The 19,883-nt window shown below is 39.4% G+C and overlaps 1 protein-coding gene across 6 annotated transcripts in view; it reads right to left on the bottom strand.

The window, feature by feature from the left end:
• The window catches only part of PALLD (palladin, cytoskeletal associated protein), a 324,448-nt gene that overhangs the window by 254,014 nt on the left and 50,551 nt on the right, over positions 1-19,883 (bottom strand). The gene's annotated exons all lie outside the window — the stretch shown is intronic.

Below are 19,883 nucleotides of genomic sequence, written 5' to 3'. Positions count from 1 at the left end.
TCTATACTACCCGCCTGAATCGGCGGGTAGAAATCGACCTCTCGGGGATCGATCCCCGAATCGGCGCTCTAACTCCACCAGCGGAGGTGGTAGTAAGCGCCGCCGACAAAAAGCGGCAGAAGTCGATTTTGCCGCCGTCCTCACAACGGGGTAAGTCGGCTGCAGTACGTCGAATTCAGCTACGCTATTCACGTAGCTGAATTTGTGTATCTTAAATCGACTCCCCGCTGTAGTGTAGATGTACCCTTGGATGCATCCTAATCCTGAACTGATGGAAAGCTGCATTTACTGGGGTCTCAGAAGAAAGTCATTCCCCACTTGCCTCCCAAATCATACTTAACTCTGCTCACATCACATTACTGTATTCCTGAGTAATAACAGAATGTAGGACATTGTTCAACATGTGTCTTCTTTATTTTAACAGGATCCCACCAAAGGCTGTAGTGCCAGAGAGCAACTGGAAGAAAATTTTTACTTTCTATGCTAGCAGCTACATCTGTTTTCAATGAAAGCTAGGCTTCCTACTTTTGGCACATGTGTAGGCCTGAAGGTGCCCAATTAAGTCAAACAGATGAAGCACACATTCATGGACTATCACCTACTTCTGCTTGCAAAGATTTAATGGATATGCTATAGGACTTTCTTTAAGCTGAAGTATATTAATATATATTTATATAATCTTTTGTACAAGTATGAGACTTAACCTTGGATGGTTTGTTATTTAGTTTGCTGAATGGCTGTTCTAAAACTGCCTAAAATGACAGGACAAATTTGTTTGTGGGAACAGGAAAATATCTAAGAAGCAAAAGGAGGCTAAAAAACACAACACATTGGCAGGAACATTAAAAATAGGCATGTCAACAGGACTTTTCATGACAAAGATCCTTCCTTATCCTCTGTCTATTACACTATTGATCCAAGTAATCCTGTCCAGTCACTAGAGACATTTCCTAGTCAGAAATGATTTCCACAAGGAAATTAGCTATTTCTGAAAATGATTAAGGAAGATTCCTTTGTAGGGGAATACAATGGTTGGGTGGGTTGCTAGGGACAGCTTTAAGGGGAAAAAAATATAAAGTTTCCTTGCCTGTGCTTAGAAGAAAAGGGAGTTCAGTTTCACCATCTGAGGATATTTTGGATGTTCTCCCTGAACTGGGATTTACTACCCAAAGCCAGGAGGAGCTCCAGAAGAGATGTTGCCTGGACACAAGCATGTAACTTTTGGTGGCTACACATCATATTACCAGAACAGCAGCAACTACTGGTAAGCACAGCTATACAAGGAAGGCCCTTGTTCAGAAGCTGGGAGTATTGACCAGCCTCCATTTCCACCACTCCCCACCAACTCTCTGGAAAAGTTGGGGTCCTCCGCTTTGACTGCTCCAGACAGGGTCTCCAGAACAGCCATTGCACCTTCCTGGACTGAAACAGAGATCCCCAGGTATGTCCACAGACAGGGCCGGCTCCAGGGTTTCGGCCGCCCCAAGCAGCCAAACAAACAAACAAACAAACAAACAAAAACCCGCGATCGCGATCTGCGGCGGCAATTCGGCGGGAGGTCCTTCACTCCAAGCAGGAGTGAGGAACCGTCTGCCGAATTGCCACTGAACAGCTGGATGTGCCGCCCCTCTCCGAAGTGGCCGCCCCAAGCACCTGCTTGGTAAGCTGGTGCCTGGAGCTGGCCCTGTCCACAGATATCACTGCTCCTTCCTGTCTGCCATTATTATTTTTATGCTATTATAAATTTCACACATCTTCACGGTCATTCACTTTTGGGTAAATAAGCAGACAAGAAAACGTAATCAAATGGCAACATGACAAGAAGTTTGTAAGCTACACAGCTCAGCTCTAGCCTAATCCAGAGACAAACCCAAAGGTGATTTTAAGAAAACTCCCCGGTCAAGTTAGAAAATATTTCTATAGTAGTGATTATTTTGCATAACTTGTTCACACTTTGTCTGCCATTCTGAGAATCTGTAGGGAGGGACAGACATTGGAGGAGTAAACACCAGGTTATACTAATTCTCAGGTCACTCATCTTAAGAAAAATTGTAAAACGAGCTAAGGGTTCCAGTGCTTTGGTCAAGTAGCCAGTAAGCAGCTTACAAAAAGATTGAGATGTCTATGCTTACAAGTTTATGGTGCCAGAATTATGCTAATGCAGCTGTGCCGCTGTAAGAGTGCTTGTATAGCTGCATTATGCCGATGGAAGAGAGCTTTCCTGTCAACATAATAAAACCAGCTCAATGAGCGGTGGTAGCTATGTCTGCGCGGAGAGCATCGTCCGCCGACATAGCGCTATGCATACAAGCATTTATGTCAGCAAAACGTATGTCAGTCAAGGATGTGTTTTTTCACACCCCTGAGTGACAAAAGTTTGAGGAAATAAGTGCTAGTGTAGACATGACCAGCAGTGCAACAAGAGACTGATGGGCCCGCCTTTGTAACATGGGTCTAATGTTACTTTAACAAAATTGTCCTTGCCCACTGCCATCTTACTCAACATTAACTGATTGTTGTGAAGTTAAGAAAATATTGTTTTTTAAATATAGCCACCACCCAAAGAGCACCTCAGCTTGAGCTTGAAAAATAACCTTGAAAGTTAAGGTGCATTTTTGTTTTGTTTTGCACTATTGAAAGAAATATTAACTGGATGAATGAAGCAATCCAGATTTTGTTAAATGTCATGCAATTGCAAAGATATTTTTTAAGGAGATTTGAGCAGAGACAAATACATTGCAAAAAGTAAAATGTAGCCCAATGATGAGGAAAGTCCATATTTTCTGTCATGTAATAAATGTTTACTTCTTGAACAAATACTAAATTCTAAACTGGCAGCAAGGTGAAGATGACAAATTATTGGAATTTATCGAAAGATGTTATGACAACGATAAAATATTAAGTAGGATTGCTTCAAATAAAACCCATTATAATGCAATCATCCTTCTCTTTCCACCATATAAATATTTCTATTCTCAGCTAACAGCAGCTTGAGAAAATGCTTTTCATGTATAGCTGTTATAAAGCCTATAAAACTGGGCAGAATACACTTATCAACTTTTTAATGTAAGACAGTAGTTAGTTTAAGTCAAAAGACGATGCTGCATTTTTTGCATGATGGATTTACTGAGGCACTGGAAACATTCAGAAAAGCTGACAACCATTTATAACCCTTTTCAAAGAGTTATAATAGTTACAACTGAATGAACAAACTTTGCCTGAGACTAAAAATAGAACTATTTTGAACATTATAAAAGTTCTTGCACTTTGATCCTAGGATTTTTAATTTCTTTTAAACTATCTCTCTCCGTTGAAACTGGTAACTCATGGGCACATATGTTTTATGTTAGTCAAGCAAAGTGAGTATCTAAAGAAGCCAAAAAATTATGTCCATTTGAAATACAATATTCACTACTATTTAGTAGCTTTGCCAGTAAATGGACAGTAAAGAGCTCTACAGTATGTAAGAAGAGATCCTATTTGTCTATCCTTGTCAATGCTTTCCCTTGTGTATCTGTCAAGATCAGAATTCATTCATGATCAGCAAATCCATGTGTGAATATGAGGAATCATAAACCAAACTAAAATTATCTCCTGGAAGAGGCCACAAATTCTCCTTTTCATAAAGAAAGCTTATATCCTATGTTCTGAGAGGCAGAGGAGAGAGATAGTTATAACTTTATTTTCAAAAAGCACTTGTTACAGCAATTTTGGATGGTTAAAAATGATTTGTCATCCTGTGACCCAGAAAATCAGACTGCTAGTTCGGAGGGCATAAAATATGAATTTAGGAGCTTTGCCACCATTTAAAAAAAGCTTGGTTGGTCACAATGTTATTTATTTAGAACACCTTAACGGTATAAGCCACATTATGAACAAATAAGTATATGGTCCCTACTCCAATGTAGGGAAATACAATATGATAAATATTAAGCCTAAAAAAGAAGAGCAAATGTTTGGAAGTAGGGATTAACAGTGACAATGAAGTGGATTTTAAGAAAGGATCTTAAGGAAGTGGAGGTGGTGGCTGCTTGCTGCCGAGGAAGCACTGAGATTCATAAAAAATAAAAGCTAGAAATAACAAAAAACACCACACTTGTAAAAGCACAATATTTGGTATGTTTTAAATAAAAAATCCCATTTGTTTATATGTGCTTTAAAGCATTCCACATTGGAGAAAGCAATTTCAAACAAAATGTGCAAGGTCTGTAAAAATGATTTCCAGATAAGATATTCTTGGCACAACACCATGCACTAGGTCGGCCAACGGTAAATCTTCCCTATAGATCACCTGTTAGAGACTGCTGACTTGACCATGGGGGTCTCAGTTCACGCACCAACTGCAATGGGCCTCCCATATACATCAATCAGTTTTTTATACAGAACTAAGTTCACTTTGGCTATTTGCATAGCTGTGGAGTGAAGGGTGAGTTTCACCAGGCTGACTGCCTCATCTACTTCTGGGACAATCTCCTTTCATCATTTGGGGGGGGGGGCGGGAAATCTTAAAAATGCCATTCAAGAGGATTAACTGTACAACGGTAATTCTTCAGAAGTAACTGAAGTAAAAACCACATTTCTGGTGCTGCTGAAGGAAAAAAAATCAGTTCAGGAAATTAGCTAGTAGATATAGAGTATCACTCTACACAGAGAATGATGATGTATTTGTCACACACTCACTAATATAACCTTGGAGGGGTATGCATTTGCCCAGGCACCAGGTAAAAACAGTTCAATAGATTGCACGTAGCCCACACCAACTGAAGTTATTCACAGACAAGATTTTTTTTTTTCCAAATTGAAATTGAAAGTTAGGCTTCTTAAATAGAGGCTCTGATTTCACTGGTCTACAATTTTTGAGAAGTCGTCTGCTTCAGAGATAAAATGTGCTATTTATTATGTATTTTGATGTGCTGAATTCAAATATGACAATTAAAACAACTGATTGGCTACTGTTTCTAAGATATTTAAGTTTTTACATTTTATGTCTATGTATATTGTGTAGATAGTAGAGTTTTAATCATAAATTGTAAACCTAGGTTTTTTCATGTGTTTATGGTTGCTTTACATGATAATATTTCACCTGTCCTGTTTATGTAACACTTTAAAAATCAGCAAAAAGGTTATATAAATAAAATTTATTATGAAACAAAAGGCAAAAAAACTATTCTGTACATAGTTTAGTCCTATTCAGTATCTACTCGGCGCTTCTTGGCTTGTCTCTTGTATTCATTAAATGGAGCATCTCTTGTCACTGTCCAGCAATAGGCTGCAAGCATTGATGGGCTCCATTTGCCCTGATAGCGTTTCTCCATTGTTGCAATGTCCTGGTGAAATCGCTTGCCGTGCTCGTCGCTCACTGCTCCGCAGTTCAGTGGAAAAAAATCTAGATGAGAGTGCAAAAAATGTATCTTTAGTGACATGTTGCAACCAAGGCTTTTGTATGCCTTGAGGAGGTTTTCCACCAACAACCTGTAGTTGTCTGCCTTGTTGTTTCCGAGAAAATTTATTGCCACTAACCGGAAGGCTTTCCATGCCGTCTTTTCCTTGCCTCGCAGTGCATGGTCAAATGCATCAGCTCGAAGAAGTTCACGAATCTGAGGACCAACAAAGACACCTTCCTTTATCTTAGCTTCACTTAACCTTGGAAATTTTCCACGGAGGTACTTGAAAGCTGCTTGTGTTTTGTCAATGGCCTTGACAAAGTTCTTCATCAGACCCAGCTTGATGTGTAAGGGTGGTAACAAAATCTTCCTTGATTCAACAAGTGGTGGATGCTGAACACTTTTCCTCCCAGGCTCCAATGACTGTCGAAGTGGCCATTCTTTCTCGATGTAGTGGGAATCTCTTGCACGACTATCCCATTCGCAGAGAAAACAGCAGTACTTTGTGTATCCAGTCTGCAGACCAAGCAAGAGAGCAACAACCTTCAAATCACCACAAAGCTGCCACTGATGTTGGTCATAGTTTATGCACCTCAGAAGTTGTTTCATGTTGTCATAGGTTTCCTTCATATGGACTGAATGACCAACTGGAATTGATGGCAAAACATTGCCATTAGGCAGTAAAACAGCTTTAAGACTCATCTTCGATGAATCAATGAACAGTCTCCACTCATCTGGATCGTGAACGATGTTGAGGGCTGCCATCACACCATCGATGTTGTTGCAGGCTACAAGATCACCTTCCATGAAGAAGAATGGGACAAGATCCTTTTGACGGTCACGGAACATGGAAACCCGAACATCACCTGCCAGGAGATTCCACTGCTGTGGTCTGGAGCCCAACAGCTCTGCCTTACTCTTGGGTAGTTCCAAATTCCTGACAAGGTCATTCAGTTCACCTTGTGTTATGAGGTGTGGTTCAGAGGAGGAGGATGGGAGAAAATGTGGGTCCTGTGACATTGATGGTTCAGGACCAGAAGTTTTATTCTCTTCCTCGTCTGACTCAAGTGAGAATGATTCTTGTGCATCAGGAACCGGCAGTCCTTCTCCGTGGGGTACTGGGCATATAGCTGATGGAATGTTTGGATAATGCACAGTCCACTTTTTCTTCTTTGACATCTTTCCCAACTGGAGGCACCATGCAGAAATAACAATGGTATGATCTGTTGGCTCTCTCCAAATCATTGGCACTGCAAAAGGCATAGATTTCCTTTTCCTGTTCAACCACTGGCGAAGATTTGTTGCACAAGTGTTGCAGCATATGTGTGGGGCCCACCTCTTGTCCTGATCTCCAGTTTTGCAGCCAAAATAAAAGTGATAGGCTTTCTTAACCATAGTGGTTATACTGCGCTTTTGTGATGCAAAAGTCACTTCACCACAAACATAGCAGAAGTTATCTGCACTGTTCACCCAAGTACGAGGCATCTCTGCTCACTTTGGCTAAACAGAAATGTGTCCCTTTGCAAAATCAAACACTGACAAATAAGAGAGCACGACACTGTATAATTTCTAGAGCTGATACAGTGCAATTTGTTCAGCAGAGTGATGAAAGCTTCGTTATGATTGCATCATCCATGACTTCTAGGAATAACATGATGCAATTCATATCATGTAGGACGCAATACCAGCCTCAGATTGCATCATTCATTGTTTTGCCTAAAAAGCAAGTACTGTCCAAACCCAGTCATAGATTTATTCATAGATCCAGTCAAAGATATATTTTAGTCATTTCTGGTTTAAATTGAGATCCCTTCCCTTTATAACTCACTTATAATTAATCGAGCTGAGCACCCATCAGTTTCCACTGATTTGGGTGGGAGTTTCTGGATGCTCAGTGTTTTTGAAAATCAGACACCTAACTATAGATTTTAGAGCCTGGACTTTAGGCTCCCATTTAAAAAAAAATAAAAAATAAAAACCACCACCACTACCACAAACACTCTTATTCCAAGCTCCAGTATCATAACCATGTACAGGCTAGAAGAGTGTTTTACAACAACAGCTGTGGTGTTGCTTAGATTTCTTTCCACAATGCCAGTACAGACTTAAACCCATGGTTGCTGTTTTTTTTTTTTTTTTTAAATTACAGATCCTCCCATCTTTGGGCCACGAGTCCCAGCCACCTCTTGGGATTCCACATCTTTCACAGCAATTGAGTTTGCCACAGCAACTTCCTATTTCCACTTGCTTGGAATACAGACAAATGACCCTGATGTATCTCAGTGAATCATTTAGGAATTCCATTTGTCATGAGCTTGGTCTTCCACAGTGCCCTTTTCAGGTGTGACAAGGCCTTGTATTCCTCCATCCTCCAGTTCTCAGTGTCCGGGCAGTTGGCAGAACATGTCTACTTGTGGGACACGACCTTTGGTTACCCCAGAAGGAGTGAAAAAGGCAGGAGGTGAGAAAGCCAACTGATGCCAAGCCCACAGCATCCCTCCCTTCTTTCAAGGGGCCTTTGGCAGGCCATAATTCATTCCAGCTCCCGCAGGCAAGTCTTAGTAGGCATTCTAAAGTAATTGTTTGCAGCTCTCACCACTGTCCCAGCAGGGAGCTCTGACAAGCAATGCAAGCAGTGCCAGTTCTCAGCCATACTCTCCTCTGGAAGCAGAGAACTGAAGGTCTGGTTCTCTCCCAGGGCTTCCTTTTCTTGTTGTATTATTTTGTTGAGGGACATAAGCACAGCTATACTGGTCCATATAGCCAGATATCCAGTGTCCGGTTTTCTGACAGTAGCCGGTGCCAGAAGTTTCAGAGGGAATGAACAGCACAGGGCAATTTCAATTGAGCCATCCCATTGTCCGGTCCCAGCTTTTTGCAGTCAGAGGTTTAGGGACACTCAGAGCATGAGATTGCATCCCTGACCATCTTCACTAATAGCCATTGATGGATATCGCCTCCAGGAACTTAGCGAATTCCTTTTTGAACCCAGTTATACTTTTTGCCTTCATCATCCCATGGCAATGAGTTCCACAGGTTGTTTGTGCATTGTGTGAAAAAATACTTCCTTATGTTTGTTATAAAACCTGCTGCCTATTAGTGTTATCAGATGACCCCTCGTGAGGGTCAGCACTCATGGGAAACATCACCTAGTGGTCAAGGGGTTAAGATCCTTCAAAATGCAGAAGGCAGTTTGGTAGGGGGAAGCACAGTGCCTCCCACTCTACTGAGCTCTGGCCCAGAGCCCTCGGAGGTCTCCCAAAGGATCTGACACCCAAGAGTGCCTTAAAACTGCTCTCCCCGGGCCACTTCCTACCACCCCTCTATTGTCTAAAGTTCACAGTCTGTAGCAAGAAAGTGTGAAGGGGTCAGCTCACAGCTTGGCACCTCCTTGTAACTAGCTGTGGCATGGTAGCTCTCTCCCTCTCTTGGAGGTGGTGACTCCCTCCTCCTGTGACTTGACCCTCCAGCTCAGTCAGTTCCAAGTCTCTTCCCTTCTGTGGTAGTCCATAAACAAAATAAGGGGAATTAACACAAACTGGGTTAGTACATGAGAGGGGGAAATGCCTCCCTTTCAGGGTGTATCAGAAACAGGTCCTTTCTTCCCCCAGGGAGGACTTTCAGGCAGTTGGTGATGGGAAAGATCCTACCTTCCCCCTCAGTCCTTTCCTCAGGAGCTGCCAGTTAAAAGGTCCATTCTCTTCCCTGGTCTGCTTACAAGTAAGCTGGTCTGCTTTCCTTTTAACTCCTCTTCCAGTCTGTACATCTCATACAGGAGCCAAGAACAGCTCCTTAACCCCATGTTGCCTTGTGTGGTGTTTGTATACCCCATCACACCCCTGGTTCTTGTGTTATGTTAAGGGATAAACAATGGTTCCTTATTCCCTTCCTCTAACCATTCATGATTTTCTAGACCTCGATCATATTCCACCCCCCCCAATCAGTTTCTTTCCTCCTATCCTATCTCAATCTCTTGGTGTTTCATCAAATTCTGGAGTCAACTACACCTCTACCTCGATATAACGCTGTCCTCGGGAACCTAAAAAATCTTACCGCATTATAGGTGAAACTGCATTTTATTGAACTTGCTTTGATTCACCGGAGTGCACAGCCCCGCTCCCCTGGAGCACTGCTTTACCACGTTATATCCGAATTTGTGTTATATCGGGTTGCGTTATATTGAGGTAGTGGTGTATATTGCATTCATCCAAACCTGTCTTATCTAAGTAGAAAAGATCCAACCAGATGATGGCCATGAGCTGATTATAACTAACCAGGGTCCAAGAAGCAGGTGTCATGGTCAACTTGCCAGCCAAAGCATCTACTTGTAACTAACCAGCAGTCCAAAAGGTATCAATAAATGCCATATTTCATCGTGTTTTCTATCCTGTCTCTCTTCCATCTGGTGTGTGTGTGTGTGTGTGTGTGTGTGTGTTAATAAAAGGTTAAATGAGTGCCCTTCACATCAGGTGTGAGTAAAATTAACCCTATCCTTTTAATCAAAGAAAGGTTGCTCTGAACATAAGAGACTGCTATTTTGACTCCAAAAGGAGACAGACTTCAAAAAGGTCTGACTAAGTCGGTTTTGCATATTCACTCAACCACACTTTCAATACAAGTGCTTGTTTTAATTTCTTGTTCTTTGTATTTCATCAATAAACTTTCAATTTGAATTAATGCTTTTCAATGTTTGCCAAGTAACTGAGTAAAACCAACAGCTCTGTTTAAAAATAACTCTGAATCTGTCTGATACTATTTCATGTTAGACAGTGAAAGCGTTTATAAATGTCTTTAACTCTTTAGACCTTTAAGAGCAATACAACACCCTCCCATCCCTATTTTTCCTGAACATGAAAAAGAACTATGCTTATGACATTATATAAATAAAATTAAGTTATATAAAGAAATATAAATTTTCTAAGTGTAGTCCCAGGGCAAAACCACATTTCCCACTTTATACCTTTCTGCAAGTTTTATGAACACTTCAAGAGTTAGATTAGATAAGTTTCTCACAGCTTTAGCTATAGAGATGGCTAATGCAGTTTGATACTTGAACTTGAATTGAAGAAGTTGAAACCTTCCAAAGGAAAAGGATTTCCCCCCCCTTCTCAACGGTAATTCCTTTGGGGACACTTTAAATTATGACACAGCCCTGTTAAGAATGTGTAACCAGTATGTGAAAACACAAACTAGAAAAATCAGTATGTAAGTTCCAAGACAGGGCTGGCTCACACCATTTCACATCACTCTGCAATGTAGGAGTCAAACACGCCTGAGCTAATTGCATGGTTGACGTAAATAGGATTTATGATGAAAGATGGATAATCCATGCACACAATATTTCCAAATGTCTTAAGTAGATATCCTGCTGCTCACCAGTGCAAACCTTACATTCTCTGCACATCTTCAGCTATGGTTTCATGGACTGAAAAGACCAGCTGTCCAAGCAGATCTGGAAATGTTTTCTGGAGCTCTCTCTCCTGCAGCATTTCCAGCTGCTTTATAGATGACGGTTTCTGAACAAGTGTAGAAAATGCCCACACAACATTCAGGGGTGCATTTTGCTGCCTTGCTGTTGCACTGTGCAAAGAGGGTTAAACTGCAAATAATTCAGACAGAGGAGTAATGAGCAACACAGCTGGGAACAAGTTTTTTTTTCAGAAGGTTTTTCGTTTTGTATTGGACTCACTGAAAAATTGGCTTATTTCTGCATTCAACTGAATGAACTTATGAAGCAATAACTTTTTGGCAAATCCAGGTTTGTTAAAGCTGTACACGAGTATTGCTGAGATATGAAGACAATGCTATCAAGTTTTTGATTTCTTCACATATTTATGTCATTTAGAATGGTACTATAGTGCCTGCAAGAGGTTTTGCATATCATGGAGCCCATACAGCTCCAGGCTTTTCAAAAGTCACATTCTAGTGCCATATACCATTTAGGGCTCTCAGCCCAACAGAGCATAAAGTACATACCAGAGATCAGCTGTGGCCTTCTTCTGGGCAAAGCTGAAGAGAATGATTCACCTTTTTAAATGAAAACATGTTTTGTTTATTGCAATTTTGGGGTGAGTTGCTAATAGATTTTTCTTCAGATTGATCTTTTTTCTCCACCTACTCCTATGGTAATTATGGATCTATTACTGCCCTTTTTATTTACAGGTAGGAAGGAAGGAAAGGTGTGCAAAGATCTGTGCATGTGGGGATCCTGATTGTGAACTCTATGGGGGTAAAGGCTGTTATTTAATATTATATTATATATAATATATATATATATATACACACACACACACACACCCTACATATAGTGTATAGATATATGTATATACATATGACAGAATAAGAAGCAATGGTCTCAAGTTGCAGTGGGGGAGGTCTAGGTTGGATATTAGGAAATAGTATTTCACTAGGAGGGTGGTGAAGCACTGGAATGGGTTACCTAGGGAGGTGGTGGAATCTCCATTTTTAGAGGCTTTTAAGGCCCAGCTTGACAAAGCCCTGGCTGGGATTATTTAGTTGGTGTTGGTCTTGCTTTGAGCAGGGGATTGGACTAGATAACCTCCTGAGATCTCTTCCAACCCTAATATTCTATGATACACACATACACACGCTATCTAGCGCAAAGGGACCCTGATCTAGTTGAGGCCTCTCGACATTATTGCAATATAAATAATGATGGTGTGCTATATACATGCAAAATTTTTCAGACTAGAGGACTTATTTTTATTAATGAAAAGCAAAAAGCAGACCTAGCGACAGTCAGCACTGACTCACTAATACACCGCCTCTGAATTGCAACATTAAATGGCAGCTGTCTCATCAGCGCAGAGAGTCATCTGCATTTAAAGGTACAGAATACTCAGAACATGATATCTACTTTCAGTTTCATGGCTACATATAACATACATAGTTCGCAATTGGTCAAATATCCAAACCTTGGATTATACCCTAATTTTGAGAAAGTCTAGTGATATTTGGACTTTGACTCATTTTTACTATTTATATTATTTATAAATATCTGCTTTCAGGGTCTTTTTAAAAAGCAGGACTAAAACTTAAGTAGTCAATTCCAAAAAAAGAAAAAAAAATCTGATTACATGTTAGTTAAAATGCTATGGCTAAAATGTCTGTTTCAGACATTCAAATAGTTCAATTTCAGGAGAAGAGGCAGTTTTAATTTAATTTTTTAAAGTACTCATATGCTACTATAGTATCAAACTAAATTAAAGCGTAAAGAAAATCTAAATAGGGGGAAAAAAGGCAAAAGTAGTCAGTTGTGCTAACCCAAATAAAAAAGGATTGCATCAAGCCCTGATGGTGGCTGAAATGTGATTCTGTTGGCCATCTTCAGAAAGGGAGTTTCACTGAAGGAAACAATAGCCTCCATTTCATTTCACTCTGAAGTTGAATGGCAATTTACAAGACAATGTTAACTATTTCATTGCCGAGCAAAGCACACAGGAAACAAGAAGGATCATCATATGATGGACATCTTCTATAAATATAGCTTTGTTTTGGCATGTCATTTATGCATCTCAAGTGGGTGCAGCTTTGGGATAAGACCACTAGCGTTGACTTCCAGTTGATGACACTTTAATAGTGAAAGATGAACAAAACAACACCTCAGCATAAGTTTTGTTTAAATGATCTGCATATAGGCAGCTTTCTTGCACTTATATAAATACACGGGGGAAAAGTGGGTTATTTTGCCTGGAAGGTAACCACATATTTTCTTATAAGTTTTTGTTGTTGTGCATCAATGCAGTGTGTTGATGAGTGATAAGAACAGTGAACTGAACTTCCTTCAGATGCTAGTTACCAGTGACATGAGATACCTTTCTAGTTTAACAGCAAGTAGATCAGTATGTATAATACTTACATAACATACACAAAGCTCTTTTATGAAAATTGTCCACATCTAAAGAACAGTATTTTGATGCCAACATATATGTTACATCATACATGTTGGTCCAATAAAAATTATCAGATTAGTTACCTATGTAATTATGTGCAGTAAATGTATTGGGCAAAAGCTATGAAGCCTTTGAACTTTTTATAGTTAATGATGAGATCTGCTTAAGCATCTAGGATCCCAGGGGTCTTGGTCAGCTTTGCAAGTGTCATCCCATCTGTTTACTATACATTACAGGCCTTCCCTATGAATACACTTTCAAAAGGAAAGCGAAGTTTTTGGTTTGTTTTTCATATTCATCAAAATAGATGAGAGCAGAGAAGAGCAAAAACAGACTGATGTCAACAAATGGATGATCTAATTCACATACTTCAAATTTATTATTAGAGAATGAGTACCTTGGAGTAAAAAAATAGTTAACAAGCTAGTTTTATGGGGCATCATAAGCCAAATGTTCAGTAAAGAACAAACAAAGGCAACTAATTAAAAAAGATTTACAAAAAATAGGTGTTCTGAGATTATATATTACATTATGTAGCTTCATGGTAGCAACACCATAGTTAAGGTTATATTCCAAAATTGGCAAAAATTCCCATTTTTCTCTAAAGGTAGGGGAACACTGAAATTTCATACAGGATTAGAAGATTCAAAGGGGATAAAAACTAGGAAATTGGTTTGGTTTCTCTTCCTAAATTGTTAGTAGAATGTCTTTGAAATAGGGCTCTGACTTCCCCCCCTCCGCCCTTGTAAATCCTACTTTTTATTATTAGTAGTATTACTGGATCAGGACTCCATTCTGGTAGATGCTGTACAAAGAGTACAAAAAAGATGGTCCCTGCCCCCAAGGAGCTGACAATCTAAATGTAAGACAACAGACAAGGGAGTACAAGGAAACGATGAAACAACATTGGTCAGCATGATATCTAGTGGTCTCTGCACACTAGCAGCCTCACCCTTGGAAAGTTTATTGAGCGATCTTTTAAAAAAATTGTCTATCTACCCAAAACTAGGTAGAGTAGTAGATTCTGAGAAGCTATTCACAATGATAATTGAGAGTTTATCTGCAACACACATAAGTCTAATTAATTGATTGGGGGCTGGAAACAGGCAAGACTGAGTGATGGGTATGGGCATACATAAAACTGTCTCCATCAGGAGCAACACTTTTCTATCAGATCATACCCTATGATAGGACATTCATGCACAACTGCTGACAGACAAAACATTCTTTTGAATTTGAATTGTTTTTATTTGATAAATGCTTTTCTAGCCCTTCTATGCAAATGCACTAATGATTGAGGAAAAATCTAGCTTTCGTGCACAGGTGATATTAAGCATGGTGAGCCCATTCAAATGCTCTTGTCCCATAGTTGAACGGTGATAGTTCTTTACCTGCTTCAACATGTTGAAGGTGCGTTCACCTGAAGCCACTGATGCAGGCAAACTGACAAAAATACGCAATGCAATTGTGATAATAGGAAACACCCCAGAGAGTCCAAGTTTGAGTATTTCTTGAAGCAATTCCTTTGGCTTGCAATCCAATTTAAAGTTCATAGAATATATTCGTTTGAGGAAGATGACCTCGTCACCGAGATCTTTTGAGATTTCTTTGTCATACTGTTGCTGAAATTGTTCAGTTGCAGAAAGCAGATCTTCATTACTCAGTTTGTTGAAGTGCCAAAGAAACCCCAAAAGGATACAAATTAGTCACAGTGACTCAAATCAACATGTAAGACCTGATTGAATAGAGTCAATGATGACAAGGAAGACATTGACCCTATAATGCTGTTCGGCATCAGATTCAGTAGGTAAATTGCGATTGGTGCAGAACTCAGATGAAATGTCAATATTCTGTGCTACTAATTTGGACTCAGTCAGGATTGCATCCCATTGTTCACGAATCTGTTCACTGTCATTGATAAGACTTTCAATGTTATCCCTCTCAACATCAAGTGTGGCATTGTGTGCTTCAATTACCAGATTAGTTTGGTGGATCATTGTAAGTAGCTTCATCCACAAAGATGACATCAGAATACATTCAAATTTTGACATGTGCTTCTGAATAGACTGAAGTTCAGTTTGAGCCTGTGCAGTGAGATTAAATGAGCTTGAATCTCTCAAAGCCTTTCTCACTGAATTCAAATGCTGTGCAACTGGTTGAACACCATCAAACTGGTGCAGACCATCTAGTTTTGGACATCCCATGCAGTGAAACAGGAAGATAATGCTTCAGAATTTCCCACCTTTGTGAACTGCTACTGAAGAGATTAGAACTGTTCAGCAAATGTACAAAGTAAATAATTGCCTCCTTGCATGATTCAGCACAGTCAACACCTCCAAGGTTTAGTGTGTGGTTTCCACAGCTGGAGAAAATACAGTTTGAATTATGCTCAAGCAGAACTGCTTGTACACCTTCATACTTCCAAACCATATTAGAGCCATTGTCATAGGCCTGACCAATTGTTGTTGGTATGAATAACCCACGTAGCTCAATAAACTCATTTTGTATGCGTATGGAGAGATAATGGACTTGCATGCGCTTTTGACTCTCTTGCAGTTCTCAAACATGTATAACATGCTCTGATAAAAGTGGGTCATATTTGACGAGGAGCTCAACTATGCCTAGAAAGTTTCCATTGGCACGATCACCAGTACGTTGACTGGAACCAAAGAAAGCCAATCCCTGCTCAGAAAGAAAAAGGGTGACATTCAGGATGCGCTCAACAAGTTTTTTCTAGTTATTAGGTTTCTGTAGAGAATTCAGTCAAGAGTAAATTCTCAATTGAACTTTAAGCTGATGCTGCCCTACTGTATGATTTCCATGCAACACAGTTTTCTTTGTGTGACGTTGAACTCTCATGTGTTGGTATTCGGTCTTTCAACTTCCTCCAACCTCTGTTGCAACAGATGTATTTGCAGCACTTTTGTTCAAAATGAAGCAGGGTGCACAGTACAGAGATTGTTTTTCTATACTCCAGCATAACCAGTCTCTTGTGCAGCGCTCACCTTAGTCAACTAGACATAAAACTATAAAGACACTAAATGTAACAATTCTCTAACTTTCAACATGTACTTGATCCAGCACCAGCCACTAGTAGTGGTTTGTTTATATAATCAGCTGATCTGAGAGGACACGTTCATGGTCTAATCTTGTGCCATCGGAACCAATATATTTTTAACTCTTTAATATGACAAAATCTATATCAGTTAACAAAAAAATTATGTCTTTTACCAAATCACATCTCTTATTTACTTAAATTTGCAGCTCTAAGCTGAAAGAGTGTATCACATTTTGGTCCGATAGGGATGTGCATGAAAACAAGTTGCAAAACTTATCCAATGCCAAAAAATTAACAAGTGTCTAAATTTGAACCCCTCTTTGAGCTTGAGGCCCAGGCCAACTGGTCCTCTTGCCCCCCCCCCATCTGATTGGGATTGGCCCTGGTTAGGCAGCTTAACTTTTCATTTCTTTGTTTTTGCGGGTTTGTGTAAAGTGTGTTTATTATACATGTATAAAAATAAACTCAACTTGGTGCTAGTTGCTTCCCAACAGAACTTTTGGTGTGTTAATTCTTGTATGTGGTTAAAACCAGTTGATGTTTAGAGCACCAAGTTGAGTTATTCAGGAAAAGTTAGACTATTTCAGAAAACTCACTGAGAAGATTTAGGCCCTGCTCCTGCACACACTGACATGCTTAAAGATACGCATATAAGTAGTTCCATTGAAATCAATGCTCCTAAATGATCAGTTTAAACAAGACCCCAAAATTTGGGCAAATTTTTCAATTATTTCTGTTACTAGTTTGAGACAGACTCCTTTCATTTTCCTGAAGTTTTCTATATAGTTTATCAACTTTTGTTTACTTTTTATTTTCTTTGGTTGTTTTTATTTTCTAGTTAAATAATTTTGTACAATGAGAATTCTGGATTTCAAAAAACAGAAAGATTTTCAAAAAAGTTTCCCCTTTGGTAAACTTAGACACTTTTTTAGTCACAATTGCCAATGATATCTAGTAAAATTTAGATGAAGCAGTAAGGCAGTGATGCAGTATTGTTTAGTAGATAGGGCACTGGACTAGGTGTCAGGAGACCTGAACTGGATTTTATTCCTTTCTTTGCCACTGACCTCTGTATGACCCTGAGCAAATCACTAAGTTTTTGCTTGTTTCTCTCCCAGCCTTTGTCTCGTCTACCTAATTGTAAGTACTTCAGGACAAGGACTTTTTACAGCTTTGTTCCTCGATGGTGCAGTGGGTGGGTGAACTGCTGAGCTTGCGTGTCTACCCAGTACAAGAGCTGAGCCTATCTGTACAGTACCTAACACTGTGTGCTCCCATCTCATGTAAATATCATCCCCCAAAATTCCACTCCCTCTAAATAAAAAGAGATGGTGACAGAACACACACAAAAAAAATGCATGAACACAGAAGAAGAAATGTATTGTGATTGACAAACAAAACCAAGAAAACAGAAGGGGTCTAACCATAGGACAAGAAAAGGATGACAGTGACCACAATCAAAAATGAAAAAAATAGCAGGCTAATTTGTAGCTTTTAAGTTTGTCAATCCCCCTACATTTTCACAACTTTGATTTTGAAAAAGGCCATTTTTCGATTAAAGATATTTTGTTCAAGCATCTGACCAACTCTATAAGTAAGGGCCAACTTATTTTCCCCTCCCATCCCCCAAACCAGGCTATATTGACTGTGTACATGGAATGTCTGAATTGGCTAGTGGACCAAGGTTGATACTAGCGTTAAATAAGCCACTAAACAGAACAAGGCCCAGACTGTAATAGAAAGAGTTACAAGGAAAGATAAAGATGAAGATTTTCATCATATCCTATACCTTAGATTTTTGCCTAGGGAACTAACTAGTGGTAAAGGGATGGACTGTTCCCCACAAATCAAAGTTAGTTGATCCAGTGGCTGCTCTTCTAGCCTAACTCTCCACTCCAGATAGGCATGTTAAGCAGAAGCAGAGAGCTCATTATTATTCAGGACATTTCTCTTCCTGTACAAAACTCAACTTCATCCTTCTCCTGAAGGATACCTGCAGGGATTCTATGGCAAAGAGAACTTTCTTCAAGCCCTTTCCAGCAGTCTATTTGAATCTCAGAAGAACAGATTTTCAGTGCTTGGAACTGTCAGAGTCATATACCAGATTCTTCTCCAAAAAACCCCTCAGGAAAACACACTCCAGTTAGGATTATAGCTATTCCAGTTTTAAACTTTAAACATTTTTGTTGCAGATCTAACAGTATGGTTCCAGATTCACTATAGGAAAACTATTCCTCCTCTTTCCTCAAAGGCATACTTTCCCATAGTCAAGGATGGCTGAAAAGGTTTTGATTAGGGCTGTTAATTTATCACAGTTAACTCACGCAATTAACTCAAAAAATTAATTGCGATTAATCACAGTTTTAATCACACTGTTAAACAGTAGAATACCAATTGAAATGTATTAAATATTTTGGATGTTTTTCTTCATTTTCATATATATTGTATTCTGTATTGTAATTGAAATCAAAGTGTATATATTTTTTATTACAAATATTTGCACTGTAAAAATTATAAACAAAAGAAATAGTATTTTTCAATTCACCTCATACAAGTCCCATAGTGCAATCTCTGTAGTGAAAGTGCAACTTACAAATGTAGATTTTTTTTGTTACATAACTGCACTCAAAAACAAAACAATGTAAAACTTTTGAGCCTACAAGTCCACTCAATCCTACTTCTTGTTCAGCCAATTGCTAAGACAAACAAGTTTGTTTACATTTACGGGAGATAATTCTGCCAGCTCCTTATTTACAATGTCACCTGACTGCAAGAACAAGCATTCACATGGCATTTTTGTAGTCGGCATTACATGTTATTTACATGCTAGATATGCTAAACATTCGTATGCCCTTCATGCTTCGGTCACCATTCCAGAGGACATGCTTCCATGCTGATGACGCTTGTTAAAAAAATAATGCATTAATTACATTTGTGACAGAACTCCTTGGGGGAAGAACTGTATATCTTCTACTCTGTTTTACCTGCATTCTGCCATACGTTTCATGTTATAGCACTCTTGTATGATGACCCAGCACATGTTGTTCGTTTTAAGAACACTTTCACTGCAGATTTGACAAAACACAAAGAAGGTACCAATGTAAGATTTCTAAAAATAGCTACAACACTTGGCCAAAGGTTTTAGAATCTGAAGTGCCTTCCAAAATCTGAGAAGGATGTGGTGTAGAGCATACTTTCAGAAGTCTTAAAAGAGCAACACTCTGACGTGGAAACTACAGAATCCGAACCACCAAAAAATAAAATCAACCTTCTGGTGGCATCTGACTCAGATGATGAAAATAAATATGTGTCGGTCTCATTATCGAGAAGAACCCATTATCAGCATGTATGCATGTCCTCTGGAACGGTGGTTGAAGCATGAAGAGACATATCAACCTTTAGTGCATCTTGCATATAAGTATCTTGCAACACCAGCTACAACAATGCCATGTAAACACCTGTTCACACTTTCAGGTGACATTGTAAACAAGAAGCAGGCAGCATTATCGCCTGCAAATTTAAACAAAC

Source organism: Chrysemys picta, chromosome 5 (assembly GCF_011386835.1).
Source record: "Chrysemys picta bellii isolate R12L10 chromosome 5, ASM1138683v2, whole genome shotgun sequence".
Lineage (NCBI taxonomy): Eukaryota > Metazoa > Chordata > Testudines > Emydidae > Chrysemys > Chrysemys picta.
Note: the sequence above shows the minus strand (reverse complement) of the source record. Positions and strands in the feature narration are given on the sequence as shown.